A 23,536-nucleotide genomic window follows, 5' to 3' on the forward strand; every position below is an offset into this window, starting at 1 on the left:
GACCACTAAGGTTTAATTTGACCTATGGGCACAATATGTAATGAAGCATATAGTCATGGTATTTTATATTCTGACATTGTCTCTTCGGCATTTAGTAATGGCTGCCAAAGCTGTATGCAGTATGAGACAAACCTTTGTCTGTTGTTTATTTTCCAGTATCTTCTGGTTACATTAAGCTGATACACTTTGTATATTTACTTTTGCATATGCTGATGTCACTAATACAGCATGTAACCATTTATTTAAGTGTATATATGTATAAACAGGCAACCTTTTGACACTCAGTAATGGCCGCCAACGTTACAGACACCACTAGACAAACGTTTGTCTGTCGTTTATTTTCCCAGCTATGTATACACCTCCCTTTTGTTGTACACTTCGTGTGATCAAGTCAGTTTCACTGACGAAACGCGTAACGAGTGACTAAATAAACAGTCTATTCTCCTTCCCGAGTGCGAGTCCTTCTGTGAAGAAGACGCTGTGTGTTCATTAAATTACCGGGAGACCTGCTCGGTTTTTACTCGCCACCTGCCCATGGGACACGGATTCCAGGAAACAAGGTCATTTTTTGGTGAATATATATATATATATATATATATATATATATATATATATATATATATATGTTACAAACAATCACTCCATCAGGAACGACGCGAGCTCCTCTTGGTGGCAAAGTAACATTTATTTTTAGTTCTCTCTGCTGTTAGTCATGACGCGTTTCGGCCGAACCGTCGGCCTTGTTCACATAAAGTTGCCATAGCGGGAGAAATTCATTTTAAATGTTTTTTTCTCTCAAACCCAGTATCACGTGATCAATAGACATGGAGGACAGACTGCGGCATTCTAAGTAATGTATCTAGAAAACAGACAGGGTAGTAGCTCTCAACAAGGATTCAAAACTAACTGTTGGGTATGTATACTAATGTTATTAACAACACCTTAAATGAAGAAGAAATTGTTTCAATGCATCTTCATAAATAAATAAATAAATTAACATTTAAATACATTTTTACGTATAAATAAATAAATACATAAATATATCACAGTATAAATACAATACAATACAATGTATATTTTAATGTTCTTAAAATATCAGCATGAATGCGATAAGTACCTTTGGTGTAGTTAAATCTTTTGTATGTGGTCACAACCCAGACCAAGATGTCCAACAGAACCCGTCTGAATATATAAAAAAAGGAAGTGTCGCAGAAAGAAGCTCTACTCCATGGTTAAAATAACCCATAAAACAAGAAACAGTGTATAAAGTAATTAACCCCTCAAGTGTGCAAAATTGCAAAGACCCTATTGTGGTTATCATATAGAATCAATAATTGTGATACGCCACGCGTATTGAAAAAATACATGTTAGTGCGTATTATAAAATGCTGGAAGAATGTGCAAAAATTGCCTATATGCTTCGAAAAAATGAATGTATGAATATAAGAAAAATAAAGAAGGAGAAATATGCAGTAACCAAGAATAAATTAGATCAATGGAAACTGCAATAAACAGAGGGGGAAGATCACAAACATGATGTGTGTAATATCCATAAGTAGATCAGCATAACTAAAATGGATCCTACTCATACACATATAAGTACACGAATACACAAAGTGGGCAAATACCAACATTGTAACAGAAAAAGAGGAGCGAAACATCTCAGAGGCTAAAAATGAATAGAAAATATATTCAAAAACCTTTTTCAGAAAACTTCTTTTCAAAAACCTATCAACAAACTTTCAAAAAAACTTTCAAATAACTTTATAGGTAGGTGTACATATCCTCAGTGGTATTTAAGCCATAAGTCTTAGTATCCAGTTCTAATATTAGGCGGGTTTCTAATTGCCTTAGTAGCCTTTCCCTATTGCCTCCCCGGCGTAGTTTGGGGATATCTATATGTATATTTCTCCTTGCTTCGCCCGTGGTATTCTCGTGGAATAAAGATGAATGCAGACCCAAAAGCTCGGTGCTATTGCTTTTTATTTAATGAACGCCCAGCACCCCTGCCATTACGCTTTTCGGCCAGCAAGTGGCCTTGATCACATGACGCCCTATTGGAGTGCTCTCACCCATTTAAAGTGACAGTGCAAAATCACATGACTGAATTGCATGAAAGTCATAGAAATCGACAAAGTATTTAGACCTGGCTCATTGTAGCATCTCAAGCATGAAAGTGCTGTATAATACATCACTATTGAGACATAATTCGTGCAAAGACGAATTTTCAAGTATTCGTAAACATATAAATACATAAATACATGAATAAATACTTAGAATAGGCATGAATTCAACATGGATGCATTAAAACCAGTTACATTGACAACCCCGAGGTGACCTATGCATATAAAAACTTAATGCTTCTACATAAAACATGGTATTTTCAAAATTTGGTTGGTCCATTCGTTCAAGCCTCAATATCACTGCCAGTTAACTACAAAGGCGTCCAAGCCTTTCTAAATCCTGCCCCAGTGGGCCATGATATCCATTAACAGTCATGTAAAGTACTAGTGCAAAAGTGCAGATATCAATGATCAAAATTAAATCACAGTCCTGATTTATTAAGTGCATATGTGAAATAATGTTGGCAGCGGCAAATTCACAGTAAGTTTAAAGTATCTATTGGATAAATAAATTGATCAAATAGAGCAGAGCACATTAAAGGCATGTCAAAAAATCCTCACTGGAATTAAGGCCATTCGGCATTTTACTGTCCAATTCCAAAATGTAACTGGTTTCGAGGCTTCTCAACGGCGCTTCCCGGTTGCCACACCTTCGCAATGGAAGGACAGAATCCACAACAAAATACTTCAAATCCTTTAAATCATTGCCGTGGAAATCCTTGAAGTGCCTAGCAACCAGGTAAGTCACGTCGTTGTTACTAATTGCCCGTATGTGCTGGAGAATCTGCTTGTGGACCTGCAGCTTGGTGCTGTCCACGTACTGCAGGCCACACAAACACTCCAGCACATACACCGCAAACTCTGTTTTGCAAGTCAGTACCTTAGTGATAGGCACTGTGTCAGGCCTGAAAGGTGTTGCAAATGAGGCCATGTTTTAACACGCCTAATTTCTGGACTACTGCTCATTAATGTGTTGTGCATAGAACAAGCTTTTCTAAAAGCCATATTGGGGGAGTTTGTCAGGTTGCTACCCAAGATAAGATCATTTTGAAACAAAGGCCAATTTTTATTGATGATCATGCGTAGGGCTTTGTGTTGTTTACTATAGGTTAAAATGAGACGTGTCGGCTGTGGGGGCTGCTCGGTTCTTGATATCCCTGACTCAGTTTTATTGAGTAAGGCATATATATATATATTATTTACTGGCGGTCGCCAGTAGATAGTTAAAGTTAGGACCGTGTTTCCATAGGAAATCTCAAAATTCTATTTTGAATAACTTTGGCGCCGGTTGACAAATCTTCGCGAAATTTTTAAAACTAATGGGGCGCTCCGCTCAGCTCCTACCCTGAAAGTCTCGGGGGCATTCGTCAAGCGTGGGCCGAGAAAAAAGGGGGGTCCCAAAACGCGTTTTCTCCATGCATTTTCCCATAGGACCTTTAGTCGAAGGTACAGCCCGAACGGCTGAACAGAATTACTTGAAATTTGGCAGAGAGGTAGTCCTCAGGTCAGGGATGTGCCTTTTGCATATATGGAGTCAATCTGTTCAGTAGTTCCAGAGAAAATTGCAGTAAAAAGCACATACATATCTATAGCCGCGCACCGTGCGCGCACCCTAACGTGCACGAGCGTAATTCTGATTGGTTGTCACATGTCACTCAACGTTCGAATCGGTCGAAATCAGGAAGTGTCGGCCGCCATTTTGTTTGTTTTCAGTGCGAGAGTGGAAAAGGAAGGTGGCGAACGTGAAAAGGGGGCAGGGTAGAGAGTTCCTGACCCCCTAGCCTTGGTCAGGGGGTCCCTGAAGGACCCCGAAGGCAGAAAAAAACATTTTTTTTTTTAAATCGCGGGGGTGAGCGATTTTTGGGTGACAAACCAAAAAAAAAAAAAATAAATAAATTTAATACGTAGTTTATTGAAAAATAAATATATAAAAAAAATAATAATACATACATAACTTAGCATTTTAAAAAACATACAAATTCACTGAAAAAACCATAGGTTTCACACACGTTATAGTTAGGAATTAGCATTTAAAAAACCTTGCAAATTCACTTAAAAAACCATAGGTTTCACACATGTTATAGTTAGGTGGATATTTCACTCGTAAAAAATAATGAAATTCCTCCGTTATAGTTACTTCAGATAACTATAACTCGCGCGACCGCCACTCTATCACAAGGATGATATCATCAGTGATGTCAACAGTGATGCCACTGACCATGTCATGAGTGATGTAATATGTGACGTCATGAGCAGAGGATTGCGGGCGCGCGAGTTATAGTTATCTGAAGTAACTATAAAGGGTGAATTTAATTGGTTTTTTACGAGTGAAATATCCACCTAACTATAACATGTGTGAAACCTATGGTTTTTTAAGTGAATTTGCAAGGTTTTTTAAATGCTAATTCCTAACTATAACGTGTGTGAAACCTATGTTTTTTTCAGTGAATATATATATATATATATATATTTATCTATATATATCTGTATACATATGAAATGGGCTTTGGAGGGGTTACATTTACTTTTCCTGCTCCAGTCTGAGCAACAGTAGGGAAACTTTCAGATTTTGGAGGGCTTACATAAGCTATTCCCACTCCAGTCAGCATTATATTTCTTTTCCCACTTCAGCAACAGTAGGGAGAAAACTTACTTTAAACATATTACCTATTTGAATAACCCTATTACTTTTAAAAAATGTTTAAACTCTTCGTATAAACATTAATAACTAGCATTAAAATATATATATATATATATATATATATACGAGGAGTACAAACGCGGCGCCCCCCCAAGCTGAGATATTTCCCTTTGGATATTATTAAGCGTGGGGAGAGAGGAGGCGGCATTGTGCTGCCTGATAAGGGCACAATTAGAGGTTTCAGCGGGACCATCATTTCCAGGACTTTGGAGGTGGAGTGCAGCACAGCGCCAAGAAATTGGGGACATTATCATTTGTTCAGAGTTCCATATCACTGGATTGGGAACCTCGTGGTGACTGCAAGTACCATGATGCATTGGACTTGGGATTTTAAATGCAATTAACACACCTGCCAGTGGGAGGAGGAGCTTAGAGTCCACTTCAAAGGGAGTGGTCTCTCGAGTCCACGAGGAATCAACAGCCTGTGGGACTGGCACTGATGACGGCCACTCCGGCCAGAAACGCGTCTGCCATGGGATTTCACGGACTACAGGAATACGTTTTGCATGCTGAATAAATCCCTTTTTGTGCCCAGAGCATGTGTCCCGCTGATTTTTTAAAAAGGTCAGCAATTGGTGGTGAAGTATAGCCGGTTTTCGCTGATACCGGCAGGGGCACGCCCTCTCGTTCTGGAGCTCCGCATAATCAGCAAATTGTTGGTGCAGTACGAGGAGTACAAACGCGGCGCCCCCCCCAAGCTGAGATATTTCCATTTGGATATTATTAAGCGTGGGGAGAGAGGAGGCGGCATTGTGCTGCCTGATAAGGGCACAATTAGAGGTTTCAGCGGGACCATCATTTCCAAGACTTTGGAGGTGGAGTGCAGCACAGCACCAAGAAATTGGGGACATTATCATTTGTTCAGAGTTCCATATCACTGGATTGGGAACCTCGTGGTGACTGCAAGTACCATGATGCATTGGACTTGGGATTTTAAACGCAATTAACACACCTGCCTGTGGGAGGAGGAGCTTAGAGTCCACTTCAAAGGGAGTGGTCTCTCGAGTCCACGAGGAATCAACAGCCTGTGGGACTGGCACTGATGACGGCCACTCCGGCCAGAAACGCGTCTGCCATGGGATTTCACGGACTACAGGAATACGTTTTGCATGCTGAATAAATCCCTTTTTGTGCCCAGAGCATGTGTCCCGCTGATTTTTTAAAAAGGTCAGCAATTGGTGGTGATATATATATATATATATATATATATATATTACCTACTGGCGGTCGCCAGTAGGTAGTTATAGTTAGGACCTATTATCCTATTCCCAATAACTTTGGCGCCGGTTGACACATCTTCACGAAATTTTCAAAACGAATGGCCTGTTTCTGTCAGCTCCTATCCTGGGGGTGATTTGTCAAGCGGGGGCCGAGAAAAAAGGGAGGTCCCAAAACGCGTTTTCCCCATTTTATTTCTATAGAAAATTTTAGACACGGCTACAGCCCGAACTGCTGAACGAAATTACACCAAATTTTGCAAAAAGGTAGCCTTTGGTTCAGAAAGCGCCCTTTTTTTAAAATGGTGTACATCCGTTCAGTAGTTCCTGAGAAATTCACAAAATAGTGGTCAACAAATCATTTTCTGATAGGAAACTTTAGACACGGTTATAGCAAAAACTGCTGAACGGAATTACACCAAATTTGGCAACAAGGTACTGCTTGGTTCAGACAGCGACCTTTTAAAAAAGGGTGTAAATCTGTTCAGTAGTTTTTGAGAAATTAAGAAATAATGTTAGTGATATCTATGGCCGCGTTGGATCCGCGCACCCTCCCGATCACGAGCTTCATGCTAATTGGCTGTCAACACTCCAATTTTCGGGCTTTTCAAATATGTCTGCGGAGGGGGCTCACAGCCCCCCGGCCCCAGGGACCGCCAACCCCGGGGCTTCTAAAATAAATGGGTGGGGGGCTCACAGCCCCCACAGCCCCGGGGACCGCCAACCCCGCGGCTTCTAAAAATAAATGGGTGGGGGGCTCAAAGGCCGCCCCAAGCCCCGGGAACTGCCACCTCCCCGGGGCTTTGCTAATGTTGGGAGGGGGGTTGCGTGCCCCCCTCCTGGAGCCTGTGATGGCCCTGGGGACTGCCACCCCCCAGGGTCGGCTCCTGCAGTGTCCCGTGGTGCCCACCCCCGGGACACTGCAGTTTGCTATGGCAGGGCGGGAGCCTGGTGGCTACCGCCCTGTCATAGAAAACTGCTTTGGTTTTGGGAAGAGGGAGCAGGGAATCCTGCTCTCTCTTCCAAAAACCCCAAAACCAAAGACGATTGCTTTTCCACACGGGGAGCTGCATCTTAGCAGCTCCCCGTGTGGAAAAGCAATTCCGGCTCCCGCAGGACACGGGGAGCCCGCGGGACAGTGGGGGGATTGGGGACCCCCCACGGACCCCAATGAATAGGGCCCGCCCTGGGGGATGGGGTCCCCAGGGCCATAAGTGGCCCGGGAGGGAGGCCATGCGGCCCCCCTCCCAAATTATAAAAACATTTTTTTTAAAGAAAAAAAACGGAACGGCCAACCCCGGGGGTTGGGGTCCCCGGGGGTCCCCGGGGCCATGAATGGCCTGAGGAGGGGGGCCACGCAGCCCCCTCCAAAAATTTAAATAAATAAAAAATACTGGCCATGCCCTGGGGATTGGGTCCCCAGGGCTGAATATTGCCTCGGGAGGGGGGCCACGCGGCCCCCTTCCAGTTTTTTAATAGCAAAATAAAAAGGGGTCAGGCCCTGGGGGATGGGGTCCCCAGGGCCGATAAAAAAGGAAAAGAAGGGGCGCCACACAGCCCCCCTTCTTGAAAAAAAAAGACCGGCATCGCGCCGGAGGCCCCGACCCCTCCCTGCAGCACTCTGCAAACGCGCCGCCTGGCGCGTTTGCTGATGGGGACCTAATTCCCCTTGAATACTAGGTGTCCCTGGGAGCCAACTAGCCCACCAGGAACCTCCAGTATGCACCAGGGAGCCACGTTGCAGAGAGGTGTTCAGAGGCCACGCCCCTTTTTACACCTCTCTGCAACGCAGCTCTGTGGCGCTTAATGGAGGTACCTGGTGGGCTAGTTTCACCCCAGGGGCCCTCAGGATTCAAGGGGACTTAATCCCCCAACTTAAAACGCACCACGGGGTGGGGGCGGGGCCTGAGGTGACATGTGTGCAAACAAGCCCTGTGGTGCGTTTTACATCGGGGAATTAATTCCTCTTCAATCCTGAGGTCCCCTGGGGGCCAACTAGCCCACCAGGTACCTCCAATTAAGAGGAATTAATTCCCCAACATAAAATGCGACACAGGGTGTGTTTGCACACATGTCACCTCAGGCCCCACCCTCTTTGTTCACCACTGTGCAAATGCACCCCCTGGCGAGTTGTAAGTTGGGGAATTAATTCCCTTTCAATACTGAGGGTCCCTGGGGGCCGACTAGCCCACCAGGTACCTCCAGTATGCGCCAGGGAGCTGCATTGCAGAGATGTGTTCAGGGGCCACACCTCTTTTTACACCTCTCTGCAACACAGCTCTGTGGTGCTTACTGGAGGTAACTAGTGGGCTAGTTGGACCCTAGGGACCCTAAGGATTCAAGGGCACTTAATCTCTCAAATTAAAATGGCCCCAGGGCGTGTTTACACAGTGGTGAAGGGAGGGGGCGGGGCCTGAGGTGACGTGTCCAAACACGGCCTGTGGTGCATTTTAATTTGGGGAAATAATTCCCCTTCAATCCTGAGGGCCCTTGGGGGCTAACTAGCCCACCAGGTGTTTCCAGTAAGCGCCACTGCACTACGTTGCAGAGAGGTGGTCCAGGCCGTGCCCCTTTTTACACCTCTCTGCAACGCAGCTCTGTGGTGCTTACTGGAGGTACCTAGTGGGCTAGTTGGACCCTAGGGACCCTCAGGATTCAAGGGGACTTAATCTCCCAACTTAAAACGGCCACAGGGCGCGTTTACACAGAGGTGAAGGGAGGGGCGGGACCTGAGGTGACGTGTGCAAACACGCCCTGTGGCGCGTTTTAAGTTGGGGAAATAATTCCCCTTCAATCCTGAGGGCCCCTGGGGGCCAACTAGCCCACCAGGTGCTTCCAGTAGGCGCCACTGCGCTGCGTTGCAGAGAGGTGGTCCAGGAAGTGCTCCTTTTTACACCTCTCTGCGACGGCACTTACTGGAGGTACCTAGTGGGCTAGTTTGAACCTAGGGACCCTCAGGATTCAAGGGGACTTAATCTCCCAACTTAAAATGGCCACAGGGCGTGTTTACACAGTGGGGAAGGGAGGGGATGGGGCCTGAGGTGACTTGTGCAAACACGCCCTGTGGTGCATTTTAAGTTAGGGAAATAATTCCCCTTCAATCCTGAGGGCCCCTGGGGGCTAACAAGCCCACCAGGTGCTTCCAGTAAGCGCCGCTGTGCTGCGTTGCAGAGAAGTGGTCCAGGCCGTGCCCCTTTTTACACCTCTCTGCAATGCAGCTCTGTGGTGCTTACTGGAGGTACCTAGTGGGCTAGTTGGACCCTTGGGACCCTCAGGATTCAAGGGGACTTAATCTCCCGACTTAAAACGGCCACAAGGCGCATTTATACAGTGGTGAAGGGAGGGGGCGGGGCCACAGATGACATTTGCTAACACGCCAAGTCGTGCGTTTTAAGTTGGGGAAATAATTCCCTTTCAATCCTGAGGGCCCCTGGGGGCCAACTAGCCCACCAGGTGCTTCCAGTAGGCGCCACTGCGCTGCGTTGCAGAGAGGTGGTCCAGGAAGTGCTCCTTTTTACACCTCTCTGCGACGGCACTTACTGGAGGTACCTAGTGGGCTAGTTGGACCCAAGGGACACTCAGGATTCAAGGGGACTTTATCCGCCAAATTAAAACGGCCACAGGGCGTGTTTGCACACGTCACCTCAGCCCCCCTTCCTTCACCAGTGTGCAGACGCGCCCTGTGGCACATTTTAAGAGGTAGTTTTAATCCCCCTGCCCTATTATGTACTAGGGTCTTACAGAGCAGGCCATGGTAATCACAGGGGTACCCCAACGCATAGTGTTCCCTACTGTATGTAGGTGTTTTAACTGTATTCTAAGTGTCTTTTAGCATAGCACTGACTCTAGGAGTGTTTAGTCAGAGTCAGTTACCACCAGTACCCATCTGAAAAAGTTGATGGTACAGGATGATTTTGCAACAAGGCCTCTTTCTGCTCCTCTGTTTACTCTTTCTGCACGTCTTCCTTCTTCCTGCACTTTTCTTCATCTTTGAGGACTACTGTTGCTACTTTCTGCATTTCTTTTTCTTCCGTCTGTGTATTTTTTCTTCACATGTCCTACCTCTGTTGGCATAGTTAGAAACTAGCATTTAAAAAACCTTTGAAATTAACTGAAAAAACCATAGGTTTCAGGCACATTATAGCTACAAATTAGCATTTAAAAAACCTTTGAAATTCAATGAAAAAACCATAGGTTTCAGGCATGTTATAGTCAGAAATTAGCATTTAAAAAACCTTAGAAATTTAATGAAAAAAACCATAGGTTTCAGGGGCGTTAAAGTTAGTTGGACATTTCACTCGTACAAAACCATTGAAATTCCCCCGTTATAGTTAGTTCAGCTAATTATAACTCGCGCGCCCGCAATGCACTGCTGATGACGTCACATATTACATTACTCATGACATGGTCAGTGACATCACTCATGACATCTCAAATGACATCACTGATGACATCACTGATGACATCATCCTTGTGATAGAGTGGCAGACCTCCTCTCACCCTAATATAACCTTTGATACACACACTCAATAGAAACTAACATTTTCAAAACAATGGACATACCAATACCACTTACAACACATCTATTCAGAAATTCCAAGATCTACACAAACATCCACTCATTCATCAACAGTCCTATACAGTCACTCATACATGTACTCACTCATCATATGTACTCATACACCTATACATCCTGTTACACACTGACACTAATCCATAGAGTTACTCATGCACATAGTCACACATGCAAACAAAGTATCAAATACTGAGGGTCCCTGGGGGCCAACTAGCCCACCAGGTACCTCCAGTATGCGCCAGGGAGCTGCATTGCAGAGATGTGTTCAGGGGCCACGCCTCTTTTTACACCTCTCTGCAACACAGCTCTGTGGTGCTTACTGGAGGTAACTAGTGGGCTAGTTGGACCCTAGGGACCCTCAGGACTCAAGGGCACTTAATCTCCCAAATTAAAATGGCCCCAGGGCGTGTTTACACAGTGGTGAAGGGAGGGGGCGGGGCCTGAGGTGACGTGTCCAAACACGGCCTGTGGTGCATTTTAATTTGGGGAAATAATTCCCCTTCAATCCTGAGGGCCCTTGGGGGCTAACTAGCCCACCAGGTGTTTCCAGTAAGCGCCACTGCACTACGTTGCAGAGAGGTGGTCCAGGCCGTGCCCCTTTTTACACCTCTCTGCAACACAGCTCTGTGGTGCTTACTGGAGGTACCTAGTGGGCTAGTTGGACCCTAGGGACCCTAGGGACCCTCAGGATTCAAGGGGACTTAATCTCCCATACACCTATACATCCTGTTACACACTGACACTAATCCATAGAGTTACTCATGCACATAGTCACACATGCAAACAAAGTATCAAACATCCATTAAATTGCATATACAGTTATACACACACCACCACACTTACTGCTACAGAAACTTACACATACTTACTCTCTTAAGCAATCACTTATAGAAACACATACGAATTTATACAGGAACTCTTCCATACTCTCACTCTCACATATACTCACTTATATACACCAATACTCATATACTAGTTTAAAACATATGTAGTTACTCATAAAGACACTATTGAGACAGTCATTCACTCACTAACACACCTATATACACACTCATCCACCCATACAGTCCTGCACACATGTTGTCTTCAACACATACAAACAGTGAGTCACTCATTCATGCATCTGTGCACTACGTAATACCCCCTACGAACCATACAGACACTCAGACACTCATACTGATACTCAAACAACCAACTAATGACCTATATAGACACTCATGTAGCTATTCACCAACCCATGCAGCCACTTCTACACATAGTGAGAGACTGATACAGATATTTATATATTTAAACATTACTCACTAACCCATGTATTCACTAAAATACACTTAATCAGACAGTTATACAATCAATTTTTCAAAAAACAATCATCCATTTAGACACTTATATACCCATTTATTCTTCCATCAACCTTGAGAGATACATATATAAAACATATTTAATTTTCAGAAAAACACACATTCACTGGATGATGTCATCAGTGATGTCATTGAGATGTCATCAGTGATGTCATGAGTGATGTCACTGACCATGTCATGAGTGATGTAATATGGGATGTCAGTAGTGCATTGCGGGCGCACGAGTTATAGTTAGCTGAACTAACTATAACAGGGGAATTTCAATGGTTTTGTACGAGTGAAATGTCCAATTAACTATAGCGTCCTGTCCGCGTTGTAGCAAAAGCGGAACTCCAGGCACGGACCTCCGATCTCCAAATCGAATCACGAACCAAATACCATACGTAGATGAAGCAGTAGAAGTTTATTAGCAGCAAAATATCACAGGACCAGTGTCCTCCATGACGCGTTTCGCTCCTCAGAGGGAGCTTGATCACTTGATGCGTCTCCATACTGTGTCGTGTTTTAAAAGGTGAAAAGTGTGCACAACCAACTATAGAAACAAATTGTTGTTGTAACTAGATGTAAAAGACAGACTGGATTAGATATGTGGTCAACTTCTAACCATAATGAATACTATTAACAATGGGAGGAAAAAAAGATTCAGTGCAATCCAGAATAATAGGGATTTGGAAAGGAATAAAAATAAATACTTAGTGTATACATGTGAAACATGATAGCGCCTAACCAAAAAATGCTGGTTAACACTGATCTGTACAGACAATCTTCGGCAAGTGCCATAAATATACAGTTTCAAATTGTGTTTCTCTCCCAATGCACAAATAGTAAATGAGACCTGATGTAAATCAAACAAAACCAGAAAGGCATCATGTATATGGACACCTGTCATGCAAATCGATAAATGATGAAAATTAGTATATATATATATAATAGTCTAATCCATATCATTATGATAAATAGCAGCAAAATCATCAATAAAGTGCAAGTGCAATATTGGAGAAATAGCTGATCGAATCTAAAAAGACCCAATACTAAGAGGATGACAAGGATATGTAAAAGTCAATAAATAACGATTTTGCAAGTTAAAAAATTATTACAAATACATATAAAATAGAATGCCAAAAGGTTAAAAACAGTCTGTAAAAAACAACAAGATATGAAATACCAAAAAAGTGCAAAAAAGTGCAGTGCAAAGATATTACCTCGAACACTTAGCAGCAGTAGAAAGAACCCTGAAACGCTTAAGCCTAAACGGTCCTAAAGTGCCAGTGCAAGGATAATTATAAAAACACAGAACAAACCAATATAAATTCAATTAGATAGTAATAACATAGACTCCTTGGGAGCAGATGATTATCAAAAATACAGTACCGTCTTATACATAAAAACACCTGAAAAAACTGGTTCATAAAAAGTTATGCAAATCTTCATTCATGTTAAGACCATTAGGGACTCTTGTATCGAGAGCTAAAATGAAATGGGATTCTCTCTGTCTCAATAATTTCTCTCGATTACCCCCCCCCCCCCCGTCCGGGGTTGGGAACTGACCCTAGAACTGTTTATTCCAAATCTTTCAGTTTGTTATCATGGATAGATTTGAAATGCCTGGCCACCGGGTAATTGTGGTCAGAATTAACAATAGCCCAAACGTGCTGAAGAATGCGTTTATGGACCGGGAGCTTAGTGCTGCCAATATATTCAAGATTGCAGGAGCACTTCAAATTGTAAATAGCATATTCGGTACGGCATGTCAGATGTTCATTAATAGCTATCTCTTTAGCACAGAATGCTGTTGTATAGTGAGTAGAATTTTTAGCAAAAGTACAAGCGCGCCAGGAGTTACATTGGAAAAAACCCATCTTAGTAAGCCAAGTATTTTTAGATTTCACCTCAGGCATGGATTTAACAAGGGCATCCCTCATAGAAGGTGCCCTTCTGAAGGTGATGGCTGGTCGACTGGGAAGAATAGGACCAAGAATATTATCAGTCAAAATGATGGGCCATTCAGAGTAAATAATCTTACGTATTGCCTGTTCTTGTGCAGTAAATGTAGTTATTAACCGAATAGTGCAAATATCATTTTGAAAGCTCTCTATATTAGATCTAATGTTGGAACGGGGTAAAAGCAGGATATCTCTTGGCAGATTGTTGGCTTTGTTAAGGGCAAGTGTCAATTGAGCTTTTTTTATAACCCCTACTGAGAAATCTGCGAAATGCTGCCATTTGGCATTCCATGGAGACTGAATCAGAGCTACAAATTCTCCGGATACGGACAAATTCACCATAGGGAATGCTGTTGATGAGGTGGCGAGGGTGGGCACTATCTGCATGAAGGATTGAATTACCAGCAGTGGTCTTTCTGTGCAATTTAGTTTGTAAAATACCATCATCAACATAGAGCAAAACATCAAGAAATTCGACTTTGGAGCTATCAATGGTAGCAGTAAATCTTAAATTTAAATCATTGAAATTGATCTCTCCTATGAACTTCAGAGCGTCTTCCCTAGAACCTTGCCAGATCAGACAAATATCGTCTATATAACGCCAATAGTGCACAATGTGATCACACCAGTGCGCGTGCGTGGATCTGAGGACATGGCTCTCCCACCAGCCCACATGTAAACATGAGTAACTGGGGGAGAAACATGTCCCCATTGCCACACCGCGCAACTGTTGGTAAATATCTTTGTGAAACACAAAAAAATTGGTCGTAAGACATAACTCAATGATTTCCAACAGCATGGTATTGTGGTCTCTCATGTTGATGTCCCTGTTGTCCAAGAAATGTTTAGTGGCAGTAATGCCATGGTAGTGATTGATACTCGTATAAAGAGATTCAATGTCCATGACCACCAGCAGATAATCAGAACACCAATTCACATTTTTGATCTTGTTTAAAATGTCTGTGGTATCTTTGATATATGATGGCAGGCTGGTCACATGCGGCTGCAGGAAAAAATCAACATATTTTGATAAGTTCTCATTCATGCTTCCTCGTGCTGAAATAATCGGCAGGCCAGGGACAGGGGTGACCTTCTTGTGGATTCTGGGCAAAAAATACAGTATGGGAGTAACTGGCTGTTCAACAGTCAGGAAGTTCATTTCCTGTTTGGTCAATAGCCCATCTCTTTTCTATTGGTGGATTTTTTGCGAGTTGTATCCTCTGCTGCTCTCATAGCAGATTTAGTAGATTGTTTATAACAAGAAGTGTCATTGAGATGGCGTGCAGATTCTAATAAATAGTCCTTGCATAACACTGTGTTGCCACCTTTATCAGATTTATTGATAATAAGGTCTTGATTACGTTGAAGTTTAGTAATTAACAGGTGGTATTGATTATTCCTGAAATCTTTCTGTCGCGATTGAGGTGACACAAATCTGTTTAACGATTTCAATTCTGTGATGACTCTGTCACTGAAAACGTCGACTGCATCTTTGGGCATGAGTGGGAGAAAAGTAGAAACAGGTCGGAATGGGCTAGGGGCTGTCCTTTTGTGATGCAAATCTTGACTGATAGTGGGTATATCGTCATTGCAGGTTTCTTGTGCCAGATCATAAAGAATCTGTACATTAGGTATGTCTTTGACTTGCAATACCACTTCGGTGTTGATAACCCCAGGTGAAAAGTCAGTAGATTTGCCAGAATACGTGTTCAACTGAAAAAATTTAATTAATTAGATTTTTCTGATAAATTTGAACACGTCAATCCTTGCCTGATTGTATGAGAAGCGAGGTTTGGGACAGTAAGAGAGGCCCAATGAGAGAAGTTGTTCTTCTGCTTTAGATAACGTAGTGTCAGTGAGATTAATGACAGTGTTTTCGATTCCACTCGTCATTTCTTCCAGGCTCTTCTCGCATTCCCTCTTGATGTATTTTATTTAAAAAATCAATTTAAATAATTAATAAGCAATAAAATAAAATAAATTCATTGTTAATTTTAAAATAATTATTTACTATTGGAAGAAAAATGATTCACTATTTTAAAAATAATGTTAACAATTCTTTAGCATCTAAACCAAATATTATGATATGAATTAATTCATTATTACTTAACGTTCCACCCTACATCCCTACAAACCTAGCAGCCCACACCTAAAATAATACTAAAATTAAAAAGCATAGTACAATTTACATAATTGATGATTGATAATCAATTAAGTAACTAATTAATAATTCATTGTCGATTATTATTTTGTACTAAATCAACATCCCATCCTGTTCCCCGACAAACACAGTAGGCCGCACCTGAATAAAAAATGAATACACAATATACATACTTAATAAACAATTACATTATTTCTAAAATAATAATGAGTTGTTAAATACTCATTACTTAATTGACTTTCCACCCTGTGCCCCTACATATGTAGCTCTCTGTACCTGAAATATAACTAAAATAAATAATGATTACCTCATTTGCATAATTAATATCAATCACATAATTAATTACAAATTATTTTTCAATTAATAATTAATTATTACCTAATTAACATCCCACCCTTTCCCCTTACAAACCCAAAAATCCACTACACCACTATAAATGACAATTAACAATGAGATGAAAACTTCTAAATGACTAAAACTTACACACTATATTTTAAAAATAACAATTATATAAATAATAGTAACATAAAATTAATATATGTATATGAACTAAAACACATTAAAATAATTTGAAAACAACAATTTTACAACTATATTACCAGAACCGATATTAAAACCCATGATATTATTACTTACCTAAAGAAATGATATTCTTGAAAACAATATTTTTGCATCATGATATTTTATTTCCAATATGTCACTCTTTCAATATTTACAACCCACTATTTTGTCAGAACACCTAGTAAAAGAGGTGCTTCTACGTGTCTTTTACAAAGGTTCTTTTAAAGTTCGGAATTGGGTTTCCTCAGGTTTCTCAGGTTTTTGTTTGCCGAGAGGTCCAACTCAACGAACACTTCATCGTGCCATATGGTAGTCACCAGAAGAATACATCCAGGGCTGTATTAATGAAGTGCCCTAGGGGTGCAAAGGGCATTTGTGCGCCCTGGGTGCACTTTGGTATTACAGAAGGGGCAACATGTATGTGCGGCCCCTTCTGTCATACAGATAGTGTGGGCACCCATGTAGCACCAGCGCTATCATTAGAGGACATTCCCTCATTAGCATGGGGTTGTGGCCCCAAGCAAATAAGGACTCTCCTTGCCTTATTGCCTGCGCCGTATTACTGACATAAGTGCAGAGGCAAACATGCTTTTAGGAGGCATACTGAAAGGGCGCCTCAAAAAGGTGGTGAGCTTTCAGTGCTCCTCCTAAAGGCAGCTCTTTGGAGGAATGAAAGGGCGTCCCATAGACCCCCAGACATCCCTTTGCAGGCGGTTGCTGCACTGCACCAGCCTGTAAGGGGATCTCTAATCCCTCCTAAAAGTGCAGGCGCAGAGAAACATGGAGCAGCTTTTTAACAGCTGTTCTGTATTTCTCTTGAATGCGGAGGGCGAGTTTGCAGCTGCCCTGGGGGTAGCGTGCTCAAAATAATAGGGTGACCTTTCCCTGTTTGCACCCAGTGCACCTGCTTAAACGTGTGCCTTAGCACAAACAGGAAAAGTGAGCCCTAACTGTAATAGGGTTCCTAATGTCCAATATGGCGTCCTAACTGGGAAAATATGAGTTATTAAATGTGGTGAAATTCTGTCTTCTATGTAAGCACGAAAATATGTTCCGTATTTTTTCTTCGGAGTGTGTAGTTTCTTTCTTTAAAATGATTTATAAGGTTATTAAAAATATAGATTTTATAATCGATCAAGAGACAACTACATTACATATTTCAAAATGATCAATGCATATCTAAATACTACCACGGAGCAATGCAGCAAAACTTTACGAAATTGATGATGAGAAACAACACAGTAAAGCAGATATATGTGCACTCACAGTCAGGCTTCTTGAGAGATGTATATGCATGTCTACATCCCAACGCTGCAGGGTGTATTGATTTGGTGTGTGAGTAAGGGGCAGATAGGAATGAAAGAGAAGTTCCCTTGTAAGCTGTGAGCTCGAACAACGACAGGACTAGCACAGTTGAAAACACACAGTGTCACCCAGTAGCACCGAAGAATTGGTCTTTACAGTTCAAACCAGTCGATGGCATGCAAATTCTCCATCACCCGAGATTGGTACCACTTGCAAGAAAATACTTTGTGGTAGGAATGTGTATTTGAAATCCTACTTCCCTGCCCATCCGTCTACCTCTGATTTAAGGTACTTCGCGGCATATCAGCAACAACCGGCTATAACTATCGCTAAGCGCGCTTTGCGCTAGGATAATTATCGCCGGCTAGCGTGGATTTTTATCGCTGAGATAGCGTGCTATTAGCAACGCTTACCTCAAAAGCGATAAAAAATCATCACGCTAACTGCCTAACGTGAGATTATCGCTGGAAACCCAGCGATAATCTCATGCAATGTGGCGTTAGCTTGATGATAGGGACTCACAAACTTAGCCATGATATCAACCTCCCATAGGATATCATGGCTAAGTCAGTCCTGAAGCATGCGTAAGGAAAGTAGCGATAACTGGGGTTATCGCTACTTTTCTTGCCGCTATGCTTCATAGCGTGGGGCTTGATGATAGGAGAAATGTCGCTTAGCGACATTTCTCCTGTCATGTCAGGTCAGGAACGCCCACTTTGCATCTCATTAGAGATGCAAAGCTGGGCGTTAGGAATTCCTACACTAATGCAAGTTTTCACGCGTTAGCGTGAGCTTGCTAATTAGGCGATAAAATTATCGCCGCTTTTCGGCCGAAAACGGCCGCAAAAGCAGCGATAATTCTATTGCCTCGCCTTGCTGATATGCCCCTTCAATGTTTGCTACACATATCTCTGTCTAGAGTTCCTTCTCGGGTTTTAAACCCTCTTTGCTCCTTTACAATTTATTCTTTCGTGCGTGTTACTCCTGGTTATGTCGTGATAGACCCAGTTCCTTTGATGAATATGCAATTTAGCATTTCATAGCACTAGATATAGGTTTGCTGATGTATAAGTTTGCATTTTGATTATTGTTTTAGAAAAAAAACTTGTATAGTTTAACACCACTGTAATACTTTAATGTTATGGAGAGTTGTAATGGGGATGTATCAACAGTAGGACTCTTTTCTACCCAGCCGTTGCAGGTGACATGACAGAGAAAGAGACTGAAGGTTAAGGCGAAAACAGCCATTGTGGACATTTAGATAATAATAATTCAGTCACTGAAGGAGGAGCCTGGAGAGTCCTTCCATATCAGGTGACTGTACGTTTGTGGGTATGGCCATCAGCAGGAGAGTGTAAGTAGCTGAAGCAAGCTGCTCCACAGAAGGAGAATTCTGACTCTCCAGATAGGTCATAGACTCACTAGCATGTTGCAAAAAGAAGCAGACCTTTAAAGCAGATACCTAACTTTGAAAGGCAGAGATATTTAACACATAAAAGGTGTATATGTTAACCATGAACCCGGACACTTGCTCATAGAATTCCAATTCTTTCATTGAAGGAACTCACCTGATGAGATCAAACAAGGAGATCTAGGAATGCTGCAGGGGAAGAAGCTTCAGCTAAGGTAACATTCCCTTGTTGTGCACACCCACCAAGCTGCGTCAGTTGCACTCATATACAACAGATAAATGCTGGTGTGGCTGAGGGATACACACACTTTTGTTCAAAGAAGCATCTCTGCCATTACCTTAGTTCCTCACATACATACTGGACAGATATCCTTGATACAATCAGCACAACTATTCTCAGGATCCCCATGCATGCATTACTAGGGGTGAGAGTAACTGGCATAATTCTCTCTAATGTAATTACTCCTTATTAACGTGAAATGACTCATAATTATGAGAATCACGAACCAGCATTTGGCGCTATTTTTTGGTAAAAGAATGCACCCTCATATCCAAAATGGGCCCAAGGACCTGTCAGCCTTAGGTCTTTCCCCAAGCATTTAGCCTTTACCCTCTTATTTTTGCTAAAATTTGTTTTTGTTGGCCTTAGGACTCTGTGCCCTTTTGCACTGCTAACAAGTGTTAAAGTCAGTGGCGTAGCGATAATTGAGGGGCCCCCCCTGCAAGGTACGTGGAGGGGCCCCCTCCGGACTCTATCAGGAGCTTTCCGGCCGAAGTGCGGTGCTGAGGGAGCCCCCTGGAGCTTGGGGGCCCCCCCAACACTGCGGGGAATGCGGGGGCCGGTGTTACACCCCTGGTTGAAGTGCTTGTGCTCTCTCCTTTAAACATAGTAAAATTGGCTTCCTCGTCATTGGCATATTTAATTATATGTCCCAAGTACAGTGGTATATCATATACCCAGGACCTACACATTAAATGCTACTAGTGGGCCGGCAGCAGTTATTGTGTCATCCACTCAAGTAGCCCACTAACAAATGTCCCAGGCCAGCCATTGCAGCCTAAATGCCATTTTAAACTACTAATTTCACTTGGCATGCTAGCCCCCTTGCAAACTCTTAAACACCCCTTTTATTACATATACGTCACCCCTGAGTTAGGCCCTAGGTAGTTCATAGGGCAGAGGACATTGCAATTAAAAAGATAGACATGCACTTTTTTGTTTGACATGTCCTAGTAACGAAAAACTCCTAAATTCGTTTTACACTACTGTGAGGCCTACCTCTCCCATTGGGTTGCTTTAATACATTTAATAATTGTTATCTTTTAATTAGGAACAGGTAAACATTTTGTGTTTGGTGTCTTAGAAAATGTAATTTAAAACCATCTTTAATGATAAAGTTAGATTTTAAGCTACAATTTTGAAAATGTCACCTTAGAAAGTTGGCATGTTCCTGCCCTGGCTATTTTTTTCAGTCACACAATAGGGGGATTAATTGTGCCTGGATGGGCCATCACTGACAGGGTGGGGGTGGAGCTAGCCATAGCCCCACTTGCAACTGAATAGGCTGTTCCCTGTCTACACACAAAGGACTGGTCCCCACTGTACTGTTCATGGAGACAGATAGAGCAGGGTGAGCAGGAAAATTTAAATACTTCAAAGGGACTTCTCTAGAAATGTCACCTTCTTCAAAGAAGGCACCAGTTATAAAGATAGGACCATCATTTATAAAAACATTGTGCATGATAGCTGGGTGACTTATAGTTAATGTAGTCTGCCTTGGGAACACTTTGCTTGAAATATAGTAAGTTTTGGCCGGGGCTTATATTATAACTTTGAGATATAACTATAACTTTAGAATTTTTCATGTATATGTAGTTTCATTTTTTTTTGCATAGAAGTGATTAATACAGTTGTCCTAGCTATACCTAATCTTTAACCTTTTCTTTTTTTCATTGAAGTTGCATTTTTTATTATAAAAATGTGTTTTGAATCGTAGAGTGGAGTGTCATCATGTGGAGTATCGTAGAGTACATTAAAAGCAAAGTGGTAGAGTGTTGTTTCATAGAGTGGAATGTTGTAGAGTGGAATGCCATGGAGTGGAGAGTTATTGAGTGTTGTATCATACAGCATCATGACATAGAGTTTAGTGGCACAGAGTGTTGTGGCATAGAGTGTCTTGACGTACACTGGAGGGACGTAGTTTCAAGTGGCATAGAGTCATGTTTCGTGGAGTGGAGTGCATAGAGTGGAGTGGCATAGAGTAGGGTGGCATGTAGGGGTGGGCGGAATTTGCAAAAGTGACTTTCGCAAATTATCGCGAAAATGTTAAAAATCTCCGCAAACACGCGGAAATATTGCGAAGATGAGGAAGTTTTTTTCCCGCCCGTTCGCGGTATTTTCTGCATGGTCGCGGCTCGCCAACTTACCCATTCGGTTGCTCGCAGGCGCGGCCATCTTGTTTTCACTCTTCTCGCGGTGCATGATCGCGAGAAGAAAGACGTGATCGCGCGACCAATGACATTACTGCGGGCGCGAACTGTCGCGAGACAGCGCAAATGGCTACCAACAATCCAACATCTCGTGGAGAACGCGACCGGATCAGGAAAACTTGTCGGCAAACGCAGGGATTCAGGTAAGGCGATCGCGCGCGCGCGAGAATGTATTATTTTACAGCGCGAGCAAGAAACAAATTATCGCTAAGCTGCGGAATGCGGAAATTTTGACATTTTCGCGCTCTCCGCGGCACGCAAAAATGTCAAATTATCACAATTTCCGCGAGCGGAACGGAAATTTAGCCCAGGCCTAGTGGCATGTCATAGAGTAGAGTGAAGTTAAAGAGTGGACAGGCATGATGTGTCATAGAATAGAGTGACGTTTGTAAACCAACGAGGCCAGTTTGGGAGTTGGAAGCTACTTGGGTCCCGACAGTCTCACCTGGGAAGGCAACGCTGTGGGTCTCCTCTGCCGCCGATAAAGTCCAGTGGCCGCAGTTGGGGGAGACTACAGTCCCCAGGCTGCCTAGCGGCATACCTCACTTCCGCCCACCATCGCGCCCGGAGGCGCTGTAAAAGGAGAGGCTCCCTTGGTGGAGTGGGGGCATTTGTAAACCAATGAGGCCAGTTTGGGAGTTGGAAGCTACTTGGGTCCCGACAGTATCACCTGGGAAGGCAACGCTGTGGGTCTCCTCTGCCGCCGATAAAGTCCAGTGGCCGCAGTTGGGGAAGACTACAGTCCCCAGGCTGCCTAGCGGCATACCTCACTTCCGCCCACCATCGCGCCCGGAGGCGCTGTAAAAGGAGAGGCTCCCTCGGTGGAGCGGGGGCATTTGTAAACCAACGATGCCAGTTTGGGAGTTGGAAGCTACTTGGGTCCCGACAGTCTCACCTGGGAAGGCAACGCTGTGGGTCTCCTCTGCCACCAATAAAGTCCAGTGGCCGCAGTTGGGGGAGACTACAGCCCCCAGGCTGCCTAGCGGCATACCTCACTTCCGCCCACCATCGCGCCCGGAGGCGCTTTAAAAGGAGAGGCTCCCTCCGCGTCGCGGGACGCACGCGGGACGCGCTGGACAAAGCCCGGACAAAGGGCGGACAGTCTGTGACAATCCGGGACTGGAGGGGGCTGGGCTGGGCCGTGGACTCTGTCTGTTGCTGTGAAAGAGTCTACCTACCCCGGTCGCCGTAACAAGATACCTATTTTCCAAAAGACACTTAATTACTGTGACTTGTCAGGTTAGGTAACAGTGAAAGAGGGGAAGTGGAATTGTGTTTTTTTCATGCCATCGTAAGGATTTCTGTTATTCAGGTCTGTTGATCTACTTTATAAGCTTATACAGATCAACTGGTTATATTGATAATGTCCAAAGTTAAACATGCACCTGTCACAGCTACTTTGGACAACTGTCTGGTTTAGATGGTGGATAAAATTAACCAAGACCGGCGAAAGTCCCTGGGTCGGGGGGGTTCCCGCGATCCAACCCCTGTCACATCCATTTCTCCTATCCCCTTGTCCACCTCTCACCAGGATGTTAGTTATAGCCCTAATCACCTGGATAGTCCTATTCCGGTGGCGCTAACAGACCCAGTTTGCTCTGATAGTCTAATCCCTGCAGTTTTGATAGACCTAGAATCTAGTCAGACTGCCCCTCTAGACTCACCGATACAATGCTCGATGGCCCAGAGA

The sequence above is a fragment of the Triturus cristatus genome, chromosome 4_1 (assembly GCF_964204655.1).
Source record: "Triturus cristatus chromosome 4_1, aTriCri1.1, whole genome shotgun sequence".
In the NCBI taxonomy this organism is placed as follows: domain Eukaryota; kingdom Metazoa; phylum Chordata; class Amphibia; order Caudata; family Salamandridae; genus Triturus; species Triturus cristatus.